Here is a 24,892-nt window from a genome sequence, read left to right as displayed (position 1 = left end):
AACAGAGACAGGAAGGGATCATTGCCCCCCAACACCACTCAAGGGTTTGCTCCCATGAGCTAAAACCTCCCACTAGGTTTAATGGACCCTCTTAAAGTTCCCACTACCTCCCTACAGTGCCAGCTGGGAATGAAGCTTGAACACATGGGCCTTTGGGGGGAACACTCCACATGCAAACTGTGCCCATCAGTAATCACTCCCCGTTTCCCTACAGACTCCTCCTCCCCTGACTTACACCCTGTGCAATCACTAATCCATGTTCTGTTCTGTGGATTTTCTTTTCCTGGACATTTCGTGTACATGGGGCCGTGAAGTGTGTGGTGTCTGTGCCTGACTTTTTTCACTTAGCATCATGTTTTCAAGTTGTAAAAGTGCTTTCTAGGTTGTTAACTGATCTCACTTGTGAGAGATTCATTTATCACCATGAGTCAGTTACAAGGCTCGGGGCCAGAGATACAGCAGTTAATTTCAGACAGTCCCTGGCAGTAAGGAGCTACATAGTCTTATGGCAAAGATGACTATTAGGTAAATTATTACACTGGCATTCAACACACATGCACTAATTTCCTTAAAGGAGAAACCTTGGACACACCGAGAGTGTGTAATGGGAAGAAGAGAAGCTTGCAGCTTCTCTCGCTCTGGTTTTTCATTTTGAAGATAGTGTTGTCCACGGATATCTTACCAGGAAGTTCTTTCCCTCAGTGTTATAAGCTAGATTGTCAGGTGACATGTGACAGTAAAGAGAGAGTGCTACTGTGGCCCTGAGCAGCTCAGCCTGCAGGGTCAGGCAGCGTCTGTTCTGGCTGCTGGTCCAGGGCAGTGAGGGAGCATGGGTGGTCCTCCTTGAAGAGGTGCAAGCAGCTCTTCAGGAGGTGGTAATGCTTAATTGTGCTTTTGAAATATGAACGAAGCCTGTGTCTACCTGGGGGAAAGGAACTTCTGAGCAGAGATCGCAGCCAAGGTCTGAAGATACTCAATGGCTTCATGGAAAGTGGGGCACCGAGGGCCCACTTGGCCTCATGGTGGGCGACAGCAACAGGAAGGAGGTTGAGGGGCAGGTTGCTCTAGTCAGACACGTGTCTTAGGGCACAGTTAGAAACTGCACGACCTCAGAGTTCCAGCCTTTAACCCTGAGTACCCTTCTCCTGCCTGAGGAGGTCAGTGGGACTCCCTCTGTGATTCATTTGAGCGGGAGTGGAGGTGGCCTGCCTCTCTTGGGGCCTTTCTGGAGGGCCCCAGAATCTTCTGGAAGTGGCTATCTCCAGGATCAGTGCTGAAGGCATCAGAGCTTTTTTAAGCAGCAGCATGGTGAAGTCTGGACATATTAGGTAGGTTTTTCAGATTTACCATCACACAGAAGTTGGAAGATGGGTGGGAAGAAGTTGAATGGATAGAGTGCCTCCAGGTGTAAAATTTTTTAGGCTCATGCTCATGGGGAAAGAGGCTTGCTATGGGCTGCCCTTTGTGGGTATTAACTATCATTTTTATTGCCTGATGAATGGATGTGGGGCTGAGGACGTCTTCAAAGCTCAGACAGTATTTCATCAGCATCCACTGCCTTGATACCAGAGTTTTACAAATTGGCCCAAAATGTAGTGCTACACAAGGTCCAGCCATTATCTTTTCTAAGCACTCTAAGTAACGTGTTGTGTTGTATTTTTATTGTATGTATGTATTGTACAATATGCTGTTTTCATATACGTATACATAGCAAAATGATTAACATACTCAGCAGATTCTTTTTTTCTCTTTTTTTCTCTGTGTGCTAAGAAAATTGTGTTCTGATCCATTACTACCCAGGATTGTCAGTAGACTCATTTCCTTTATTCATCCAGTATCACGTTCTTTTGCTGTGTGCCTTGAGTTCTAGTTTCTGTGCATTCAAAGGTGGTTGTGTTCCCACACTTGAGTAGCTCACAGGCTTGTCAGAGCAAAGGTACAAAGTTACAGACATGTAGTCTAAGTGTCAGCAGACCTCTCTGGTCCATGGATTCTAACATGTCACATTGTCACCAATACCTGCAGTTCCCCTCTTGCTCCATTCTGGTTCTGGGGAACTCTGCACCTCAGTGACTCCTTCAGAATTTCTGCACATTCCTCAAGGATTGCACTGGATGGAGCTCTGGGGGTGATCACAGTTGGTCACAGCTACCAGGGTTATTTCTCTTGTCTTTCCTTCCTCTCTGGTTATCCCCACAACTCCCACCTGCTACCCCATGCCATCCCCAGTGCCCCCAGGAGCTTCTTGGGGGGCTGTCTTTCTTATACCTTTATCATGGGAATATTCCAGTCCTTGTGACAGGTCAGGTTGCATGCAGAAGTGCAGGAGAGTGGCTCTGTAACACCAGGGATGTCGTCATCCAGGAGCTGAATTGGCAGCACCGGATCACCTGTTCTGGCCAAGCCTCGTGACATCTCTTTCAAGATCTTTCCTCACCCACCAAGTTACTCTACCGTGGTGCCATTTGCTTCCTTCCTAGAACTTGTTGGGATCTGTAATGACCCTGTTGCGTTACTGCTGATGATCTTTTGTACTCTTACAGGTATCAACTTGCTCAAACCTGGCAGCTGCCTCTCGAGGGGGTTTGAGCATCTGAGGCCAGTCAGACTCCAGAGTCTAGCTCCTAACTAGAGTGCTGTGTTATCTTCAAGAATATAAACTCTGTGGACCGCCTTCCCTGTTCACTGGTGTAGCTTTAATGCTACAGCACTGGTCCTCCCGAGGCTGTGGACAGAAGGTGAATACATAGACAAGTGGTCGCGTGGTCGGGGAGATTGCCTGAGGGGATACAGCTGGGCTGCCGGTGTGGGAGCAGCCAGGCAAGGCAGGTTGCAGGTAGAGGGGCAGTCACGGACGGTGCCAGCTGAGGCACAAAGGGCCATGTGGCGGGGCTTGCTAGACAGGGAGAGAGATGATCACCAGTCACCAGAGAGGTGGTTTTCAGTGATCATGTATTGAATGCCCAGCGAGTGCTTGTAAGTGTGACCAGGAGCCCAGCATCACCAGAATCTGCACGTGCTTGTTAAAAATACCATCCCAGGGTCTGGGAGGGAGGCTTGGGAATCTGCACTCCAATGCCTTGGCCAGGAAATGCACTGCTCTGAGAAACAAGAAGCCTGCTAACAAAATCTTACAGTTAATTTACCTTTCAGCTTTTCTTCAGAAGTATCCCCCGTCCCTGACCCAGCCTGAGTGGAGCGGTAGTCCTGGTGGTTGAACCCAGGGCCTCGTGCATGCTAGGCAAGCATTCTACCACTGAGCTACATTCTCAGACCTTTTTAAGAAAATTTTTAATTTGATACAAGTTCTTGCTGAGTTGCTCAGGCTGTCCTCTGATTTTCGTCCTCCTGCCTCGGCCTCCCGAGTAGCTGGGATTACAGGCGTGCACCACCATCCCGATGTATACGTTCCTTCTGATAATCCTCTTTTGTGTGTTTGTCTTGTCTTTGCTTTGCGACTTTTATTTGTGGATTGTATTCATTTTCTACAGCTGCCATAACACATTACCGCTCACGCGGTGGCTTAAAACCAGAAATTTATTCTCTGAGATTTTTCTAGAAACTGGAATTCCAGTCAGGGTGTTGGCAGGACATACCTCTACCGAAGGCTAGGGAAAGGATGCTCCTGGCCTCTTCCAGCCTCTGGTGGCCCCAGCACCTCTACCGTTCCTGGGCTTGCAGCTGCAACATCCAGTCTCTGCCTCCACTTCATCTGGCCTTCTTTTCTATGTGTTTTCTTATAAGACCACCAATCACTGGATTAGGGCCCCTCTGATCCAGTGTGACCTCATCTTAATTGTATCCGCAAAGACCCTGTTTCCAATTTAGGCCACGTTTTATGCTTCTGGGTGACCATGAATCTTGGGCAGAGGGGAACATCCCACCCACTACATAGATATTTGAATTCCAAAGGCAATTGCCTCATTGAACAAAGAACTAAAAAGTGTATCCTTGGAATAAGCCAATGCCGAAAAGCCAAAGGCTGAATGTTTTCTCTGATAAGTGGATGCTGATACATAATGGGGTGGGGAGGGGTAAGGGAAGAATGGAGGGTGTAGAGGGAAATGAGGGGAGGGGAGAAGGTGGGGGAAGAAAAGATGGTGGACTGAGACAGACACCAGTACCCTGTGTACATGTATGATCACATGGGTGGTGTGACTCTACATCATGTATGACCATAGAAAGGAAAAGTTGTACTCCACTTGTGTACAATGAATCAAAATGCATTCTACTGTCACGTATAACTAAATAGAAAAAACAATAAAGAAATTAAAATAAAGAAAAAGTAAATCCTTGGTTCAGAGCACCTCTAACGATAGGAACAGTGACAACAAAACGGGGCAAGTGCTCATTTCGGTGGATCCTAAATTGTGTCTTTTTGAACAAGCTCACATGCATTACTGGGTGACTTTATGAAATTGCCTTACTTTCAGACTCCTTAGGGTAACTAGTTGACCATCTGGGATTCTGAAAATTTCTTTATTACCCGCAAGGAAACCACTTGCAGTGGCCAACTGGTTATCTCTAAGAGGTTCTAGAGCATTTGCGAAGCTGGTGTCAGAGGGGCCATCGGAGACGCTCTGGCCCGCGGGTGTTCTGCACAGCCACGGTGGCTCCTGTGGTCGCCTGGGCCACGGGTGTTTTCTTCCTTTCAGGATTTGTTTTCTACCATGACGTCTTTTTATTATGTGACAGAGTCGGGGACTTGCTTCTAAGCCAACGTTGCTCATTTGCCAGATTCTCTGTTAGTTCAGGTTCTCCTTGGAGAGATCTTCCCTGCAGTCGCTCTTTGTTTTTTAATTGTAGGGTAGTTTCTTATTGTGGTGTAACATACTTTATTTGATTGTTTCTTCTGGCTCAACATTTCATTTTCCATTTTTGTCTTTCTACTTGCAGACCCTTCTACTTCCTTGCATGTAAATCTTTGCATCTTTCATTATATCCTTAGACTGAAATTTTTAGGTACGGATTTACTGGGTAAAGGATATAAATTTTTAAATGCTTCTAATGCACATTCTTACTGAATTTGGATTCAGGAAGAGTGTTTTAAGTGCTGTCATGCCAGCGCCTGAACTTGCAAATACTGCCAGGGATTTTATGTTTGTGAAGGATCAAGATCTTGGGGAGGTGGCATTGAACCTGAGGTGAGTCTTCTGACCTTTGAATATGTCTAAAATGGAATATCAATATATAGAATGTAGGGCTGGGGTTGTGACTCAGTGGGAGGGCACTTGCCTAGCATGTGTGAGGCACTGGGTTCGATTCTCAGCACTGCATATAAATAAATGAATAAAATAAAGGCTCATCAACAACTAACAAAAATATTTAAAAAAATATACAGGATGTGTTACCATTGTGTTCTTCTCCCTCCTTTTTTTTTTTTTTTTTTTTTTTTTGCGGTGCTGGGGATCGAACCCAGGGACTTGTGCTTGCAACACAAGCACTCTACCAACTGAGCTGTCTCCCCAGCCCTCCCTCCATTGTTTGACGATGATGCATCTATTGCTTATGGTTTCAGTGAATGTTTTCATTGTTTCACTTCACTTTAAAAACTCATTCACGCGTTCATGAACAGGTTAAGAGAATTAGCATTAATGATTCCAAGAACAACTCACCTTTTGGAATGTGTCTCTTGTACTGGGAGCCCTTTGTATATCATCTGATTGAATCCTCACTTTGTAGAGGGGGACTGGAGGGGTTTAGTTTCAAGGTCTCAGACATGGTCAAGGCTGAGCTGCTTCCTGAGCTGACACTCCTTCAGGATGCGAGGGTGCTGGACATCTAAGGGAGCAGGTGAGAGGAGTGGAAGAAGCAATTTGCACACTCCATCAGCCTGGGATTACTGGAAGACCACTTGGTGGGGGGGCTGGGCTTCAAAGCCACCTGAGCGTGTGACCTTGACTCTCCTGTCTTTCCTTCAGCTGCAATAAAAGAAGGGATAGTTCTAAGAGAACTGGCCACCCCGCTATCTCCAAAGGGCCACCCTCCGAGTCCCAGTTCTGTGCAGTCCAGAGCTGTTGGTGTCTGCTGGGTGCCTTTCTTCTCTGGAGGGTGCGTTTTTCTCTGAGTTTCCAGGGGAGCTCCCAACACAAGGTTGTTTCTCAGTTTCCTTTTTATTTGGGGTGACCCCTCTAACTCCCTGTGTTTAAAGCTGGGCCACGCTTATTGCTAACGTTTCTGTAATAGCTTCTGCGGAGCTGGTCTGAAAAGCTGCAGAGAGCTCTCCTTTCATCTGAGCTGTGCACTGTCCCTTGCCAGGTGGCTTCTGTGCTTTGTAGTGCTGCTGCTGGCTGGGGAAAGGTGGATGCCCTGTCTGGTGTCTCAGATCCCTGCTGGGAGCTGGCCATACACCCAGCCCGAGGACAGCCATGTTCATCCACATGCGGATACAGGAGGGCCTCTTTCCCTGGGCCACTCTACTTGCCTTCAGATTGGTCCTTGGCTTTGGTTGTGCCCTCCTGCCATTCTGTCCCCACACATTAGCCAGAGGACATCTCTTAGGTCAGGTGATGTCACTCTGCCCAGTACCTTCTGGTGCTGTTCAGTCCCTCCCTGCCTGTTCCTCCTGTGCACTCCCACATGGGGCCCTGCCCACCCCGCAGCACCTGCTCTGCTGTCCTCTGCCTGGAACCCTCTTCCCCAGGAAGCCGTGTGTGTGGGATCCATCTCACTTTTCAGCTGGTTGCCCCAGTGGCCCCTTGGAGAACCCCCATTCCCCTGACTGCAGGTGGAACGTGGTCACCACAGGCATGATGTGCAGACAGGTGCTGTCCACCGCTCTGCTCTGCCCAATGGCAGGAGCTTTCTTTTTGCATGAGGCACAGTCCCTACCAGGGGCCACATTTTGGTTCTAGGACTTGCCATTCGACTCCAGACCAGGCTCCTTCTTGGATCATTTGATGTTAGTCGGATGCACATTAAAGGCTACTGCAGGGTGTCCTGGGGTAGTTTAAGGAGTCCCTCAAATTGCAGTAGTGTCGGATGATCTGGCGGTTGAAACTGTGGGGCCTCTAAGGCTGTGAAAACCCTCTTGGTAGATTTGTGGGTCTTTTTTTTGGTGTGTGTGTGTGTGTGTGTGTGTGTTACTGGGGATTGAGTCCAGGGCGCTCTAACACTGATCTACATTCCCAGCCCTTTTTATTTATTTATTTTTAATTTCGAGACAGGGTCTTGCTAGGTTGCTTAAGTCCTCGCTAAGTTGCTAAGACTGACCTCAAATTTGCAATCCTCCTGCCTCAGCCTCAGTAGTCAATGGGATTACAGGCATATGCTGCCATGCCCAGCTTCCCAGCCCCCCTTTTATTTTTGTGAGACAGAATCTCACTAGGTTGCTCAGGCTAGCCTGGAACTCTTGGGGTCTTCCTACCCCAGTCTCCCGAGTAGCTGGGATACAGGCTGTTTGTAGAATTTAAATGTAATTTGTGAAGGGTTGGGGCAAGACATATGTATTAAACAAATCCTGAAGTTTATCTTGGTTTTATAGAGAATATTTAGACCTCAGATGCCAACAAAAGGTTAATACTCCTTGGTTTGGGGACTCAGGTTCAGATAGCACGTGCGCAGTTCTTCAGGAATCCGGTGGGCAGGTTGCCAGTGATGATCTTCATGTGTGCTCCAAGCAGCTGGTCCACGCTGGGCCAGGTCGTCTCCCAGGTGGGCTGCGGGCACATTTCAAGACCCTTTTTTCTCTTGGCATTTCCATTGCATTCTGCGTGTCTTCACTGAGTGTCTGTTGTGCGTGAAGCTGTGCTGGGTTGAAGCAGGTGCTGGAGCTTTGTGAGTGAGGATCGCTGTGTTCCAGGTGCCTGTGGTTCCCTGGGGAGGTCAGAAGTGATCGCCAGTAATTATAACAGAGACCTTAACTCGTGTCAGAGTGTCCTGAGCAAGGTGGTCACTCTCACCTGGGGATTACATTTCGCTTTGTGGAAGACACAACATTTTGCTTTGTGGAATACATGACACTCGAAGTGCATCCTGCAGAGTCAGCGAAAGTTTTCCATGATGAGGAGGATTGGCGTGAGGAAGGCATGCCGGGAAGGGGTAGAGAGTACATGAGGCATGAGGGAGGAGGAATTGTCCTTTGGGGCTGGACTGAAGGATTTGTGAGGACTTTGGGGGAGGAAGAAAGAAAATTCATTTGGGGTATGTTAAAGGTGACACCAAGGAGCTTGGATTTTACTAGCAGAATATGAAAACCCACCTAAAGTCTTACACTGGGAAAGAAAGACATCTACCACCTCTCTTTAGGGGCTTAGGCATGAGCTTGACCTGGCTGGTGGCCGAGAGACCAACATGGAAGAAAAGGGTAGAAGAGACAGTGTGAAGCAAGTACCCCATGAACGAGGAAGACCAAGTAAAACGGAGTCCTAGGCCTTGTGAAGAAAAGGGAGAAGCAGAGAGCGAAAACCAGAAGAGGCATCAGCTGTCCTATCATTTTACCAAGTGATGGAGGAACAGAGGAAGATCTTGGTGACAGCAGAGCAATGTGGAGAGTGCAATGTGTTGCATTGAAGGACTTCGATTCTTAGCATTGGTAACTGGTCACCCATGTCCCTGGTTCCTGGATTAGAAATGGGTGAGGAGCCCGGGATGGTGACACACACCTGTAATCCCAGTGGCTCAGGAGGCTAAGGTAGGAGGATTGCAAGTTCAAAGTCAGCCTCAGCAACTTAGCGAGACCCTATCTCTAAATAAAATACAAAATGGGCTGGGATGTGGCGCAGTGGTTAAGTGCCCCTGAGTTCAATCCTTCATACAACAAAACAAAACAAAACAAGAAATGAGTGAGGAAAGAGGGGCACCCACTGTGAGTTTTTACATATGGATGCCTTAAACTTTAAAAGAATATTCTGAATAAATTTGATTTCCAAAAATGACTTGTTAACTAACTTAATGGGTTTGCTTACATGATTAGTTAGTTTTCATCTCTGGGAGGAACTCATGCTTCATTGGCAGTGATGGATACTGTTATTGTTGTTGATAAGATAATCCATAACCTTCTTATAAATTCTGGCTACCTTTACTAAGAATTCCTGACTGTGTGCCAGGTATGTTATAAAGACATCCTCAGTAGGGTCGGATTGTCTCTTACTCCCTAAAGCTCTAGGATGAGGAGCCCCTTTACAATTGAGTCTCTCCCATTTGTTTCCAAGTGCTCATTTCCATGAGCTTAATTTCAAAGGTGTAAGGAGACCCTCAATGTCAGAAAAGTATTTAGTTAACTTTTTGTCACTGTGACCAAAATATCTCACAAGAATAAGAGGCAGAGAAAAGGTTTATTTTGGTCCACAGCTTCAGAGGATTCAGTCCATGGTGGGCCAGCTCTGTTGCTGTGGACTTCAAGTGAGGCAGAACATGGCGGAAGGGCTTGGTGGAATAAGAATGCTCAGCTCATGGCAGCTAGGAAGCAGAGAGAGGGAAAGAAAGAAAGAGAGAGAAGGAAAGAGAGAGAGAAGAAGAGGTAGGGGTAGCGGGGAGAAGACCAACCCCTTTGGGGCACCATTCCCCAGTGACCTTCTCCTCCAACTAGGTCTCACCTTCCAGTAGTCTATGCAGCTATCAGTGGATTAATCCATCATGAGTTTAGAGCACTCATGCTCCAGTCATTGCTAAACCTTGCTGCACTGGGGGCCATGCTTTCAACACATGGGCTTTGGGGGGACATTCCAGATCCAAATCATAAGAGAGGGTCACAGAACCTTCCCTGTCCCTCAGAGGTCCATCCTTTCTAGTGACTTCCTACTTCCTGGAACGTCTGACCACCCAATCACCCGGGACTTTCTCAGGGGTCATTTGCTAAAATGATTCTCAGTGCAGTTGGCTGTGGCAAATTGGTGGAAGCTTTCTCCTGCTCCTGTGGGTGGTGTGTGTGTCCGCTTGTGCATTCTGGGACTCTCTTGGTTTGCTTGATGTATTTGTTTGGACGTGACCTTTCCTGGTTCCTCTTCCCTGGGTTTTTGCCTGCTGAGGAAATGATCCTCAGATCCCCTCCATCTGCACTGGTGGCAACAGAAGAGAGATTTTTCTCTTTTTCTGTGGTCCAGGTCCAACTGCCCAGACACCTGTCTTGCAGAGGCTCATATTGTTCTGGTTGGTGTCATTTCCTGATGCAGAGACATTTTTATATTCTAGTTCTGGAAGTCATCAGGTTGGATGTGAGACAAGGAGGAGGTGGCGGAGGGTCCTTGGCTGACCTGGGGTGCTTTTATGGATTGCTCACTGGCTCTGTGTGGAGGCTGGTTTCTCCCACCTCCATCCGCAACTGGCCCCTAGCATTGGCCCTGGTAGTAAGCTTTTCCCGTTGGTTGATTCATTCTGAGAGCTCTGCATTTCCTTTGGGATCTTTCGCTCTTTGGTTAGAGAAGAAAAAGGACAGTTTCTCTTTTAAGTCTGATGAAAACCATCTGCAGAAGATGTGTATACATATGCTGTATATTTAGGATTTTCTCATGGACACTTGACTACTCCCCTGGTTGTTAAGGAAATCCATATGAAGACAGGAACTTTTACATCGAGACCCTTATGTTGTGTATCCTAACGTTACAACGAAAATCGGTTCTGACCTTTTTTTGGCTTGTCCGAGTTTTTTCTCTGCAGCTCTGGAATTTTCTTTCTTTCTTTCCCTTTCAGAGTGGCAAAATCCACAGGTGTTCAAGGGTTTTGCTCTGGGGAGAGCCGCTGGTGGGGGACTAAGTGCGGAGTTGGGGGGCCAGGTCATAACTCTTCTTCTAGGCCCTTGCCATCTGTCGAATGTCACGCTTACAGTCACCATGAACTTGGAAGAATGCTCCCCGAGCAGCGCTCCCATCCACCAGGCTGTTCTGTGCATTTCCAGATGTTGAACTTGCGCAGGTGACGTAACCCCAGATGGGGCTGCAGGGAGCCTGGCTGAGTCACACTCACAACTGTGGAATTGAATCTCCACCTCATCTCCAGGCAGGGTCCCCTTGGAAGGAGACAGCACCTGGTGTGTCGGTCTGCCTGTTCTTTGGGGCTTCTCCCACACTGGGGACCAAGCTGGTATCAAGCAGGAGTGTGTGTGATGTGGGCCTGGTCAGTACTAGGCAGATTTCACCCACTTTTCTCATAAAGCAGGATGATAACCAATTTCATACTGTCCCTTGCTCAGGGGCAAGAAGGGGTGAGGATGGGGTACAGTGAGATGTGTGTGGACAGGAAGAGGTGCCAAACCAGGGACGGGGAGGATGCAGTTTAGCTGATGTGGGGAGTTTTCCCACATACAGAGGCATCTGAGAAAGGAATATGATTGCACTCATTTTCATCTTGTTCTTTAAAAAGAGCAGATGAAACACTTGTGCTATCTAATCCCTCCTCATGTACAAAAAGCTGGCCCTCCCTTTCCAACAACCACGGTTCCAAACCCATAGATCCAACCAAGCTTGTATCAAAGATTTCAAAAAGAAAATAAATTGCTTCTGTTTTGAGTATCCAGTTTCCCCCTTGTTGGTGTTTTCTGAACAGTATGGTATGACATAGTGTTTGCATTGCATCAGGTATTATGAGCAATCTAGAGATGATTTCAGATACACAGGAGGGTGTGCATAGGTTATTTGCAAATATATTCACAAGGGGCTGGAGCATCCTGAGGGGGTCCTGGAACCAGTTCCTTGCAGATTCCGACGGATCGCTGCGCTTACCAGACACCCAGTGGTTAGCAAATGCAGCCTGCAGACCAAATCTGGCTGTCACCTGTATTTTAAAAATAAAGTTCATTGGAACATGGCCACATTTCTTCGTTTATTTTCCAAGCTCAGTCAGATTGAATGGCTCCCGAAGCTTGAGATACTTCCTCTCTGGCTTCTCGCAGAGGGTTTGCTGACCTTTCCTCTGTAACCCCCTATATTCAGCGAGGCCTAGGACACCTCCTTTATTTGGAGTCTCTGGCTTTTAAAATGTGCTTGTTTTCAACTCTACCTGTGGCCTCTCCTTTGCACTCTCCCCTGGCTTTTGGGTTCTTTCAGGCGTCTCATTTTTAGTGGGGGGGGGGGCTATAGCCCTTTGTGGACACTTGGAATGGTGAGGCGGAGGTGTCGCGATTGAGAGTCACCCTAGTCCCGTCGCAGGACAACCTTATCCTTCCTTCCTCTGAGACTACTTCACCTCTCTTCTGGTTTTGTCCATTATTTAAAGCGTTTTGGGGGATCTTTGTAACATCTCCCAGGGATGGTGTGGCCCTTTGTGCTTCCTGTTCCAGCTGCTCCTGTAGACCTGACTCTAGTCGCAAGGCACCGAGTCACTCAGCTGCCTGCCGGTGACAGGGGGAGCTCACTCTGCTCCTCTCCCATTTCCGCCTCGGTTCCCCTCGCTCTCACCCACAGCCCTGCTTGCTCGCTCTCCTGCACCCTCCTTCCGTCCACCCTAGTGACTCCCAGGACAGCATGTTCTGTCCTTCCCCTGGCTGTCCTGCGTAGAGCTGGGGAATGCCTGCATCTCCCGTTCTCCCTCACGGGAGGCACCAGCCTTTGAAAATTCTGCTGAAACAAAACACAAAATTCACATCTCTGTAACTCTTCGCCTCCTCTCCTGGCACTCATGGCCTCTGGGACCAGGCGTAGAGCTTTTGGACAAAGGAAGCCAGTCTGGCCTCACCCACCAGAGGGCGGCCTGGGCAGCAGCCAGGGTTCTCCTACAGCCCAGGGAAAGTGACAAGGTCCTGGGCAAGTGTTGGGCAGGGCTGGGGCTATGGGAGGGAAGTGGGACCTGTGGTCTGCTGTCCCTGTGGGGCTCAAGCAGGGGTGGTGGTGGCCCGAGAGTAACAGAGTGGAGGACTAACCTGTCCAGCGTCCAGGTAGCGTGAAGTCGTGTGGATGGTGAGGTGTGCATCTAGAGAGATGTGCGGCGCAGTGGCTGGTGTGCAGCAGGGGCAGACTGTGCGGTGAGGCTTCCAGAGCATTGTGGTTTGGATGTGAGGTGCCCCCCAAAAGCTCATGTATGAAACAACGCAAGAAAGTTTAGAGGAGAAATGATCGGGTATGAGAGCCTTAACCCAATCAGTAAATCAATCCCCTGATGGGATTAACTGAGTGGTAATTGAAGGCAGGTAGTGTGTGACTGGAGGAGGTGGGCATTGGAGATGTGGCTTTGGGGTAGATATTTTGTGGACTTTCTCTCTCTCTCTCTCTCTCTCTCTCTCTCTCTCTCTCTCTGCTGCCAATCATGTGAGCTGCTTCCTTCTACCACACTTTTCCGCCATGATGTCCTGCCTCACCTTGAGCCCCAAGGAATGGAGCCAGCTGTCTATGGGCTGAGACCTCTGAAAATCATGAGCCCTTAAATAAAACTTCCTCCTCTACAATTGCTATGCTTGGGTCTTTCAGTCACAGTAGCGAAAAGGCTGACTAAAATACAGAGAGATCCCAAAAAAGGAAGTTGCTGCCTTTTGGTGAGGGTGGGATGTGCCTGGGTCCAGGAGCAGTGTGCTTGAGAGGCATTTTTAGAAGCTACCACACTGGTGGAGTCTAGGGGACATTCAAGTGACCCGGAAGATGGTATTTCAATGGCTGGGAGCAGTGGACTTCAAAATTACCTGAACACTTTCTTCAACCATGGATGGCCACCCTTAGGGTTTCTGATTTATGAGGTCTCGGGGCAGGTCCCCAAATGTGCATTTCTAAGTTCCTTGGTGATGCTGATGCTCACGGATCCCAGTACTATGTCTTGGTCTGTTTTCTTTTTCTATAACTAAATACCAGAGAGTTGGTAATTTATAAAGAATAGAGGTTTACTTAGCTAACAGACTGGGAGTCATGAGAGGATGGTGCTGGGATCTGGTGAGGGCCTTCTTGCTGTATCTTAACATGGTGAGACAGAGCAAATGTGCCAATTCAGGTCCCTCCTCCACTTGTAGTCACTAATGCCACCGTGGGCCCCTCACTCTCATGACCTCATCCAATGCTCATTACTTTCCAAAGGTCCCACTTCCAAAGACAGTGAATACGTGAATTGGGGGATTGAGTTTCCAACACATGGGCATTTGGGGACACGTGTAAACCACAGCACCACCCTCAGAGAACCCCTGTCCTAGTGTAGAAGAGGTACACAGTGAAACTCATCAGTGTCCTCAAAACAGAACTTTAAGCATGGCAAGAGGGTGAGAAAAGTATAGCTGGTTGCATTGAGATTGGTTATTGTGTCTGAACTTTTTAGCATCTAGAAAGGGTTAAGCTAGTTTGGCCAAAATATTGTTGAGCAATATCATGATAGTAGGAACTTTCATTAAAATCTAATTCCTCTGTATTTTGGGAATTTATTCACTATAAACAGGAAGAATGTTTCAAAACTGAGTTTTGGTTTCTTGTAATTTTGAATCTTTTTAGCTGGCTGTCTTAAGAGAGTCCCTCATTTGAACTTTTACTTATAAAAGAAGATCATTCAAGGGCCCTGGTGGCGTTCTTTTGCCATCCATTATTGTCCTTTCCATATCAGGATGACCAACTGATGTCAATGACCTAATTTTCAATTGGCAGACTCTCTCTCTCTCTCTCTTTTTTTCCTGCTTATAGCTGATTTTTGAGATAAGATTTTGGCTACAAATAGAAAAATAACTACAATATAAAAAATGCTGGAATGTCTATATGCTTCAAGAATATCTTGAAAGATATGGAGTGATCTGGAAGTAAATCATAGGTTTTTTAACAGAATTGATGTCTTTGCCCGAATGTACGATTTGCTTTCTCCGTGGAAGAGACACATCAAAACTTGGCGGAGTCTCTATAAAGGCAAATGTGCAAATTTCAGAAGAGCTTTTAATTACTTCTGCTTTCACATCAGGCAGGTCAGTCAATCATTGATTTTTTAAAAAAATCCTTATATGGATTCGTTTAAGAGCAAGTGACTCATTTGAAAAGGAGAGTATTGAAAACTTTGACCTTGAAATTGGAGTCTGCTCCCTGTGGCTCCAGCCATTGGCTTTCTGTTGACTTTACACAGGGTTTTCACCCAGTCCTGCCTCAGCACCAGAGGTAGCAGTAGTGCCTGGGATGGAAGGTGAGGATTCTGGATCCTTCAGAGCTGTGTTTATTTACAGGTTGTTGGGCTTTGGGCCAAGGCTCTCAAACTTCTTCTCTGTTTGGGTCTCACCCTCTGTGAACACCATTGACAGTGCATAGTTTCATAAAATGTTCTATAAGCCCAGGGTGAGAGACTTTTGGGGGTGCCAAGAAAAATCATAATAAATAATATTAAACAACTCCAGAGATTTCAGCAGTATTTACAATTTTGGCTTCACACGCTTCGAGGTTTGGAGTTATTTTATAAAACTGGCTTGAAAATCATGCACCAGGCTTCCCTTGTGTGATTGGCAACGTTTCAGAAACCACAAGGATCCCTGCTTCTCAAGAGATGTTGCACATGGATCCGTCTGTATGGGGTGGAACTTTCCCTTCCCCTTAGACCTATCCTTTCCCCTGGAATCCCTCCTCACTGGCAGGGGTGTGGGTGGGGGGCGACCATGGAAGGGTGGTGGGGAAGAAGGGCAGGAAGGGGAAGGAAAGGTTGTGGCCCGTAGCTTTCGAGTTATTAGAGTGGTTGGCGGTTTAGCAGAATGGTCTGTGGAACTGGAAAAACTCGTCTGATGGTTCAGGCTCTGTGAGAGATGGTATGTTCTGTATTTGGGAATTTGTTGATTTTCTTAAGGTGAAAGGTGACGGAGGGTGGGACAGGGTGACATACCACTGAAGGCTCCCATGCTGGGGTTTCCTTCCAGCCTTAGATTAGTGAATTGTGGGACTTCACTCAGTGACTCACTAATTCTACCTGTAGCACTTGGGTTCAATAATAGCTCCTTGAGGCCAGGAGCACCCTCCTGATCTCCTCCTTCTCTGTCTCTATACTTTGTAACATATAGATTCTTCCAGAATAATGGTCCCACCTTCTTTTATCTTGGATTCATGGAGTTTGGAACCCAGATGCTCCATTAACAGCTTGTTGCATTATTAAGAATAATTACAAGTTTATAGCATTTATAATAATAATAGGCAATCCTTGGAGGGGACTTGGGGCGCGGCTGGCACTGTTCTGAAACTGCATGTATTAACTTATTTAATCCTCATGAGAATCCTTGAGGCAGGATCCTTTGCCTGTTGTCATTTCCGTTTTGCCTGTAGAAATGGAGTCACAGAAAGTTTAGGTATCTTGCCTTGAGGGGATTTGGGTAATAAATGGAAACACACAGGTAGATGCTAGAGAGAATTGGCCCCTCTCCAGTGATGAATTCTGAATTCTTAATAATTGCCCCGTAGACCTGGTACTAAAGTTCTTCAAAGTTTAATAACTTATTCCTGGATTTTGTCATATCAGTCTTGATAAATTTTCTTTAAAGAGCTTAACTAAGTCAACAAACTCAGTTTGTGTTCCCTGACACTTGAGCTGGGTGAGGGGTGGGGAGTGAGCTACCTAAATAGCTGCTAAGTCTGTGTCTCCGAAGAGGCGTCTGTGTTTGTGCATCTTTGAGAAGAATTTAGGATGACAGTCATCTCTTGTCTAGGTTTTGAATTCCACGGGAGTCCAGTTGTTAAGACTCCCATAGCAAACATGGTAGACGTCGTTAGAACTAAGTCTTGGGAAGGTGGAGTTTCGCTTTGTGGGGGAGAGATTCTGCTGACTTGGCTTGCCTATCCTCCCACCATGTTTAAATGTCTCCCATCCCTATTGTGTGTGTTGGGAGCAGTGGGTCACAGAAGGAGTACCAGCAGCACAAAGCAAGGAGTTCCACGAGGAACTGGCCCATGTTGGGGTGAGGATGGGGACACTGACTTTCTTGGACTCCTTAAAATGACATAAACTCTGATGGAAGAGCCCCCTTGCTGGCTGCCTCTTTCAGAACTGGGGTCATGTGTTCACTGAACTATGTCTGCAAGTTTTGAGGTGTGAAATCAAAGTATTAGAATCTAGAAGGAAAAGGAAGCTGGTGAACATGGGAGAAGCCCAGCCAAGTAATAAATGCCATTTTTTACCTTATTTTTTGAAATCGGTATGAACTTAGGAGACATTGAAAAATAATACAGAGTGTTCCTGTGTACCCATCACCCAGCTTCCTCCAGTGGTGACATCTTACTTAAAGATAGTGCATTATCAAAACCAGGAAACTGATATTGGCATAATTAACAAAACTATAGACCATGCTGGAGTCTCACCACTTTTTTTTTTTTTTTAATAGAAATCAGTGTAAAATTTGAGCAGTAGTTTTTGACGGGCAGGAGCACCTCTGATGAAGGCTGCAATAAATATTTTAGAGACAGATGGTTTTTAGCATAGAGTCGTTTGCTGGAGTGTTTTTAACACAGTCGACAGTTGACTGGAATGTCAAGACCGGCAGTTGAGATAGGGAACAGAAACCAAGCAGTTTGGTTATTTTTCATTTATGGTCTTGAACTCTTTGTGGGTGTTATCTTCATTTTTTTGTTGCCTTTTTAGAAGGAGGATATTTTCTAGAGATAAAGGATAATTCAAGGTCATTGTGTCATTCGAAGAGCTTTTGGAGGAAATGATAAACAGATGTTTTCCCTGGAAAAGGCAGGGATTTTGATTAATCAGATAAGAGGTATGGATGAGGGAACTCAAAAATCATGGATGCAATTTCATGATAACTGTGAGAGTGGATTTACTTTTAAAATGACAGCAGCCCGTGGGTTGGGGCTGAGTGTTGGCTGCCTTGCTGGCGGGCGATTGATTGCTCCTGCCTTGGTCGTCCCATCATGCTTTGCTGGGGCTTCCAATTAGCCTCTGTCACTCTCTGCCCTGGATTGGAGCTATTTGTAGGAGGGCCTGTCTCCTTGGCTAGACTAGAAATTCTTTGAGGGCGAGAACTATCTAATTCATTTTTTGACTTTTCTCCTCTTCTTTCCTCCCATTATCAAGCAGGAAGTTCTGAGCAGAAGGGGTCCTCTGCCCCCAGAAATTTCCAGGCTGTTGCTTATCATCACTTCACTTCATTATGTATTCAGCTAGGCATCTGTTTGTATGTTAGGTGGATTTGAAACCAATAAGGCTTAATTCATGATAGACTATTTTGTAATTTTGAACTGTCTCAAATCAGTCTGGCCTTGTTCTATATAGCATTAAAACAGGCTCAGAGCTGCATAGATTTTCTTCTTCTTCAAAAAAGGAATGGGAAGTTTTTGTCTGCTTGTTTTCTCCTGTAGTTTAGATTTGTTTTTAAAGAAAGTGTATCATCTTTTTACTTAATTCCTTTTTTTTTTTTTTTTTTTTTTTGCTTTAAAAAAATGTTATATTGGGCATCTCCCAAGCAACTCAAGAGTAAATTCCATGTGGACTAAATATTTAAACATTTAAATGAATCCTAAACTTCAATTAGTTTGGGAAAAAAATGTTATTAGACTTGAGAAAGGGAAAGGCTACTTAAATAAAACACAAAACATAAAAAACATTTTAAAAGGTGAAATATTTGACAGTATCAAATTTTAAAACTTATTCATCAAAAATACTGTAAGCAAAATTCAAATACACATGACAAAAGAGAAGAAAATATTCGTGACCTATAGATAATAGGTTACGGTACAAAATTTATAATAAATTCATAAAAATTCATCAAAAAAGATAAAAGTAAATGAAGAAAGGATATGGACAAGCATCTTCAGAAAAAAAGAAGATACAAATAGTCAATAAACATATTAGGATGTGAAACTTCCCTAATTATTGAAGAAATGCAGATTAGTTTGGAAAAAATTTTAAAGTTAATAATATGTGGGGAAAAAGGTGCACTCATACTTTGCTGGTGGAGTTGCAAATTGATGGAAAGCAGTATGGAGATTCCTCAGGAAACTTGGAATGGACCTATAATTTGACCAGTTATCCCACTCCTCAGTTTATACCCGAAGGACTTAAAATCAGCATACTACAGTAACGCAGCCACATCAATGTTTATAGCCGTTCAACTCATAATAGCTAGATTGTGGAAACAACCTCAAAGCCCTTTCATAGATGAATATATATCTCCACATACATACATACATACAATGGAATATTATTCAACCATAAAGAAAAATAAAATTCTGGCATTTGCAGGTAAATGGATGGAATTGGAGAATATCATGTTAAGTAAAATAAGCCAATCCCCAAAAACCAGAGGCCTAATGTTTTCTTTGCTAGTTACTTAATCACTTTTAACATCTTTATGTTGACACCTGGGATAATTATTAAAAATTCTTTCACGATGCAGCCATGGGGAATTTGGCTCTTCCAGGGTATTGGCAATGGTGGTGAGTATGGCCTTTTCAGATTATTGGTGGTGCTGTGGAGCCTTGACTTTTTTGAGACCTACAGGGAGATCCATGTCTGAGTTATCTTTCCTAATAGGGGAGAAACAGAAAGGAGAATACTATGTCTTTAGGTTCGTTTGGTTATAATGCAATGAAAAGAAAGAAGCCTTCTCAAATCAACTCCCATAAACATGGCGTTACTGATGGGACATGGAGAAATGCCATGGACAACCGAGGATGTGCAGGCCACATGGGGACAGGAGCAGGAAAATCAGGAAGGGACGCCGTCCATCGTCTCTCAGGGGCCCTTGTAGTCTGTAATTTTTGCTTTTCTTGGCAAGGCTCTGCCTTTCTCTTGCCTCTGCCTGCTTTCTTGTTTGACCTCTTGCTTTGCAGATTCTCAGACTCATTACTTGCCAAATGGCTTTGACTTGGCTTAATCTGCTTTGGTTCAAGACTATGCGGACTTTCCTTTGGATAACGTCTTGGTCTCCTAGCGTCTCAAGTCCAAGTTTTTAAGCACGAGTCTGTTGGCCAATACTGAGTCATGTATCCACCCAGCTGTTGCAGGCAGGAAGGGGCATAGGTAGTATGGGTGGTCTCGGACTAGCCTCGGCAGGCTCTCAGAAGGCAGGGGCAGTGGGAACAGTGATTGGCATGGCTACCCTATCCCAATAAAGGAACAGTTCACCATTGTTTACATTTGGCTCTAGGGTGCCTTAGAAAAGTCAGGCCCATTCCTTTTTGGTCTTGCCTTGGACTCCCATGGTTTCCAGGAGCACTTTCAGTTCTAGGCAGGAGAATGAGGAAGAGAGTCCAAAGTGCTGTAGTCTACTTGTAGACTAAAGACTCGGTTACTGACACCAACCAGGGACAGAAGTCTTTGGATGCATGTCATCATCAATGAATAATTGATTTAGGAAATACTTTAATTCATGTCTTTGAATTAAATTAATGCAGTTAACTTATCTTTTATGCTTATTTATTTTGGGGAGGGTTCTTGTTTATTTTGGGGGTGCTGAACTTTATGACTTAAAAAAATACGTACTCATTATGCAGAGATTCCAGTTTTATATTCAAGAACTTCTGCTGGAAGCCGTTGACGGACAGAAGCACAGGAACAAAACAGTGAAGGAGAAGAGACATGGGTGAGAACTGAAGGCCTGCTTTCCCCCCATCAGGGGTGCCATCTTGGTAATTAAGTTCTTTGAATTTCAGTGTCTCATCTGTAACACGGTTAAGACTACTGTCCATTTCATGATGTCCTTAAGAAGATTCAACCAATCAATATATTCAAAGGCACATTTCTAGCAGTTGGGGTACAGGTTCATGAAATTCATAGTGGCTTTACTTTCTTATAGAATGTATACCAGCATGTGCTGCCACCCTGAGTCCCTGCTGCCTTTCAGGATGTCCAGGATGAGTGATATCCTTGCATTTCCTTCTGATTCTGTGAAAATTTAGTTTAGTGTCTTGGTCAGTAGGATCATGGAGCAGACAGGTGGACTTGTCTTACAAAAATTAGGACTTGTGAGTGCATGTGTGTGTGTACACACACTATCAAGAGCCAGTCACAAATCAATAAAAGTGTCAGCATTCTTTGAAAAAGGTCCGTTTTCCAAGGTAAATGCTAAGTTAGCTTTATTTGTGTTAGGGGAATAAATAAAACTTGAGAGAGACATTTATGAGCTGATATCTTGCCTTTGATGACCCTGGAAAAGACATTCTTACTTGTGCAGGGGGTCACTCATTTTGCTTTTATAAACTCAAAGTCAAAAATCTTAATGGGTTTTAATAACCCTAAATGTCATACTGAATTTTGGCTTGGACAATTTCAGATAACACCTCCTTGTAATTGCTATGGCTTACTCATCTATTGGGCTATGACATATACCTCAAGACACAAAATCTTCTGTTTTTAAAAAGTTTCACATTTTGCAACCTTTACTCTGAGAAATGGAAGGTTTTTGGGGGGCAGGCTGTTTTAGGTGAAGGAAATATTTTATTCCCAGTGAACCCTTACGGTTTATTACATTGGCCAAAGGAAACAATTTCCTTTCTGTGTCTTGAGATTCGAAGCAATAATATATACAATTATTTAATTTAGTTGACCTAAACTTTATTTATTTAGCATTAATAGATTGTTATATACCCTAAATCAAAACCATTGCAGTTCAAAAGAGTACAAGGTATTTAAGGATACTTTGCTTGAAATTAAAAAAGAAATCTTCCTTGCTTTGCAGACAAATTATATGTTTATTTCTGGGGCCATTAGTGTCATATGTAAATGTTAAAGGAAGATCTCTAATAGTTGAAATTTGTTACTCTTTTTATATAGCATCAACAAGTAAAGCAACCAATTCTGATTTGTGGATTTAACTTTGGCTTTGCTATTTATTTACGTGTCTGGCAAAAAGCATCTTTAATTGTTTGAGAAGAGGCAGCGGTTAGGGGAGAAGAGCTGGTGATGCATACATTTCTCCTTCTTCATCCGTTACTCATGATAAATGATCCGCTGCATATTCTGTGCTCACATTAAACACTTCCCCCATATGGATTATGCCAGTGTTATTTTAATTAGTCATAACTTTGCTCTTTTTTTTTTTTTTTTTTTTAACTGAGGAACTGAGAGTCATGTTCAGACCTGTGAGTTATAAGCTATAATGTAGGATAGTCCAGTTCTACCTGTAGCAGGAACTTGGGAATTTAGGAGATGATGGCACCTCTGCTGTTGATCCGTATGCTTGGTCACATGCTTAGATATTTGAAGTGTAACAGAGAAGAGGAACAAATGTGGGCTATTTATTTCCCTACTTTCCTTTTTAGTGGATCAAAATTATGTGATGATTTATTTGTAAAAACATCTTCCCAGTTTTGTCCATTACACAAACCTTTACCATTGTGTAGGAAAACTGCCCAGGTCTGCCAGGGGCCCATCTTATCCATAGTTATTCATTCAGGAAGGCCACATAAAAAGTAAGATTGTTGCAACATTTTCCACGCCAGTCTGAAAACAGGTGCTCCCTTTGTGAATCCCAGTTGGTGAATCGATGTGGTCATTTTGGTCTCCTTTCAGCCCTGTTCCTAAAGAACAAAGGCATTTTCTTTGCCCTGAAAATTGACATTTGCTTGCAGAGATTAGGCACTTCCTGTGACCCTGGGTCCCCATTCAGCTGGTGCCATGGGGGAGGTCAGAGGGAAGCCTGCATATGGGTGCATGCTCTTTGGTGGCGGAGGGAGGTGCTGGGATCTGTAAAGGTGCAGGGAGGCAGGCTGAAGTCTGCTTAGGTCCTAATCGGGCCTTCCCTGGTGCGCCTTCTAGAAGGAGTGCCTGCGCTTCCTTTGTTCTCTCTCATTGGTGGGTGTGGACACCTGTTGCCTCCGCCCCTTTCCATCTCTTCTCTTCCTTCTACACTTCCACTTTTCCTGGCAGAAGGCAGCCCAGCATCCTTACACCCTGGCTGCTGGAATGGAATGAAAGGGAGTCTTTCTGAATAGAGAGGTTTGTTTCACACAGAGCTGTCTTTGACAGGAAGGGTCCCCCACCCCCAGCAGATTCAGAACATAACGGGTTGGCACCAAGCCAGGCAGGATGGCCATAAATTGTATGATTCAAACGAGGTTTCATCATGTCTTTGTCCTATCTTCTAATTTCTGGCAGGAAACATTGGGCACATTAAACCAAGAGCAGCTTTGGTCAATGTGATTGTAATACGTTAAACTAGGGGCACCTCACGGAGCCCCACAGATGGAAGGTATTCAGACAGTCAGCACAATGTTCCAGAGCAGCAAGAAGGCTGTCGAACTGATGCTCTGGAGTACTTTTAATTACACATAGCTCTGGTTGTCCAAGTGGCAATGATATTGTCTTGCCGATATTTTCTTTGTCTTAATTTTGGGGGAGAGAGAGAGATTAGGTGATTTCTGGTTCATTTTAGAGAAAATGAGATTGGGTCTTCTTGGTAACTTGAAAATTTCTATTGGAGGAGGATAAGGTGTCCAAAGCACGTGTAGTGTGTTCATGTTGGGTGGTAGGTATCAAAGGTGTTCATATATTGATCTCTACTCTGGGTTTTTTTTTTTTTTTTTTTTTTTTTTCCCAAAACACGGGAAGGAAAAGGGGAGAATGAAAGAAGTAATTTGGAGCACGAATGCCCAGTGATGCTTCCAGATGGAAGAATTTGGCATTTACTGTATGTGTGACTTTGGCCAAGTCAACTTCTGTGCTTTAGTTTGTGAGATTGATGAATGGGATGTATAAATTGGTGTGGTGGTCGTTTGTCAGGGGTACTAGTTCTTCATAGCCAAACAGCACCTACTACATGAAGACCCTTCGGTGGTGTCAATTCCCTTTCAGGACCTAGTGATGCTGCCCCTGGGGTCTGTAGCTGCATTAAAGGCAGATGCTTGTGGCTTCTGGTGGTCTTAATATAGGTCTTGCTAGAATGTTAGAATGTTCTTTGCTGAAATACAGTGACACCATGATGATCAAAGGACCCCTCTGTCTCTTCCCACTGGTCGTGGGCATCACCATAATTATGTTTATTTTTTTCCCTTGAAGCTCACGGTATTTATGGAGGGCCGAGTCAGAACCTGTTAGTATTTTGGGAGTTAGGGACGCAGTGGGAATAAGATCGGCCAAGCGCTACTCTCACGAAGCTCCCATTCCAGGGCCTGCAGATTGTCACACGCCAGGTGTCAGGTGAAGATATTGGCATGGCGGAGACAATCATGGGGTAGGAGGATAGTGCTGGGGGTGCTGGGGTGCCTTTGACACAGGGTGGTCTGGGAATACCTCTCCCAACAGGTATGGTCTTGAGGTCTGCATGGAGGGAGCAGCAGGCCTCCTGGAGATGTGGAAAAAGAACATTCTGGGCAGCGGGAACTGCAAAAGGGTGGGAAAGGTAGGAAGGGGTTAGGGGATAGGGTCACCTGCCAAATCACCTGCAGGAGAAGGTTCTTGTCATCATCCAGCCACAGCATGGGCCCCTCAGCTATCCTTAGGGGCCTTTGTTAGATGTGTTTTGCAGAGAAGATGGAAAATAATAGTGTATCTGTTACTTTGATTACAATTCCCATCATATGATAATTAACTGCTAGCTGTAATTATAGGACTTCCTTCTAATTTAGTTTAGCACTCTGGGGACCTCTATTAGCCTATATCTCAATCAATTTCACAGTCTCTAAGGTGGAAAAAGCCATGCTCCTTTTGAATTTTAAATCTAGTAGGCACACGATCTACCTATTTGCTAGCCTGCCTTCTTTTCTTTGCTTTCCTCGGGTTGACCCCCCTGTGTTCCAGCTCTCCCTGATGCTGTACTATTTCAGACATGTAGAGTGTTGGTTTTTAATTAGGATAGATTGTCACAGATAGTTGTTAATGAATTCCATGCATCTCACATCTTTTTTTTTGTAATCTCCCGGGTCTATATAAATACAAAAATTTTCACCTGACAGCCGAGGGAGCTCAAGTGTCCCCACCCCAAGACAGATGTTCTAGTCAATATTTGTTCTCTTGTCTAGCACCTTCTCCTGCCCTCTGCCCTCTGGATAGGTTCACTTTTGTAGAGAAACATAACCCCATCTGTTTCCTCAGTGGGCTCCAGCAGTAATTCTGCAGTCCTGGAAGACGCAGGCTTGGTCCTCGCTCTTGC

General features: G+C 45.0%; 1 protein-coding gene across 4 annotated transcripts in view; it reads left to right on the top strand.

The window, feature by feature from the left end:
- Tiam1 (TIAM Rac1 associated GEF 1) overlaps positions 1-24,892 on the top strand; it is a 361,212-nt gene that overhangs the window by 103,607 nt on the left and 232,713 nt on the right. For 2 of the 4 annotated variants that reach the window (XM_047563443.1, XM_047563439.1), the window contains exon 3: positions 20,298-20,432. The exons of the other annotated variants lie outside the window; for them this stretch is intronic. The gene's annotated coding sequence lies outside the window, so the exon portion shown is untranslated. The remainder of the gene's footprint in view (positions 1-20,297; positions 20,433-24,892) is intronic. 4 annotated transcript variants of the gene reach the window in all.

Source organism: Sciurus carolinensis, chromosome 9, assembly GCF_902686445.1.
Source record: "Sciurus carolinensis chromosome 9, mSciCar1.2, whole genome shotgun sequence".
NCBI classification, from domain to species: domain Eukaryota; kingdom Metazoa; phylum Chordata; class Mammalia; order Rodentia; family Sciuridae; genus Sciurus; species Sciurus carolinensis.
The sequence above is the reverse complement of the archived record's forward strand: the minus strand, read 5'-3'. Positions and strand labels throughout refer to the sequence as shown.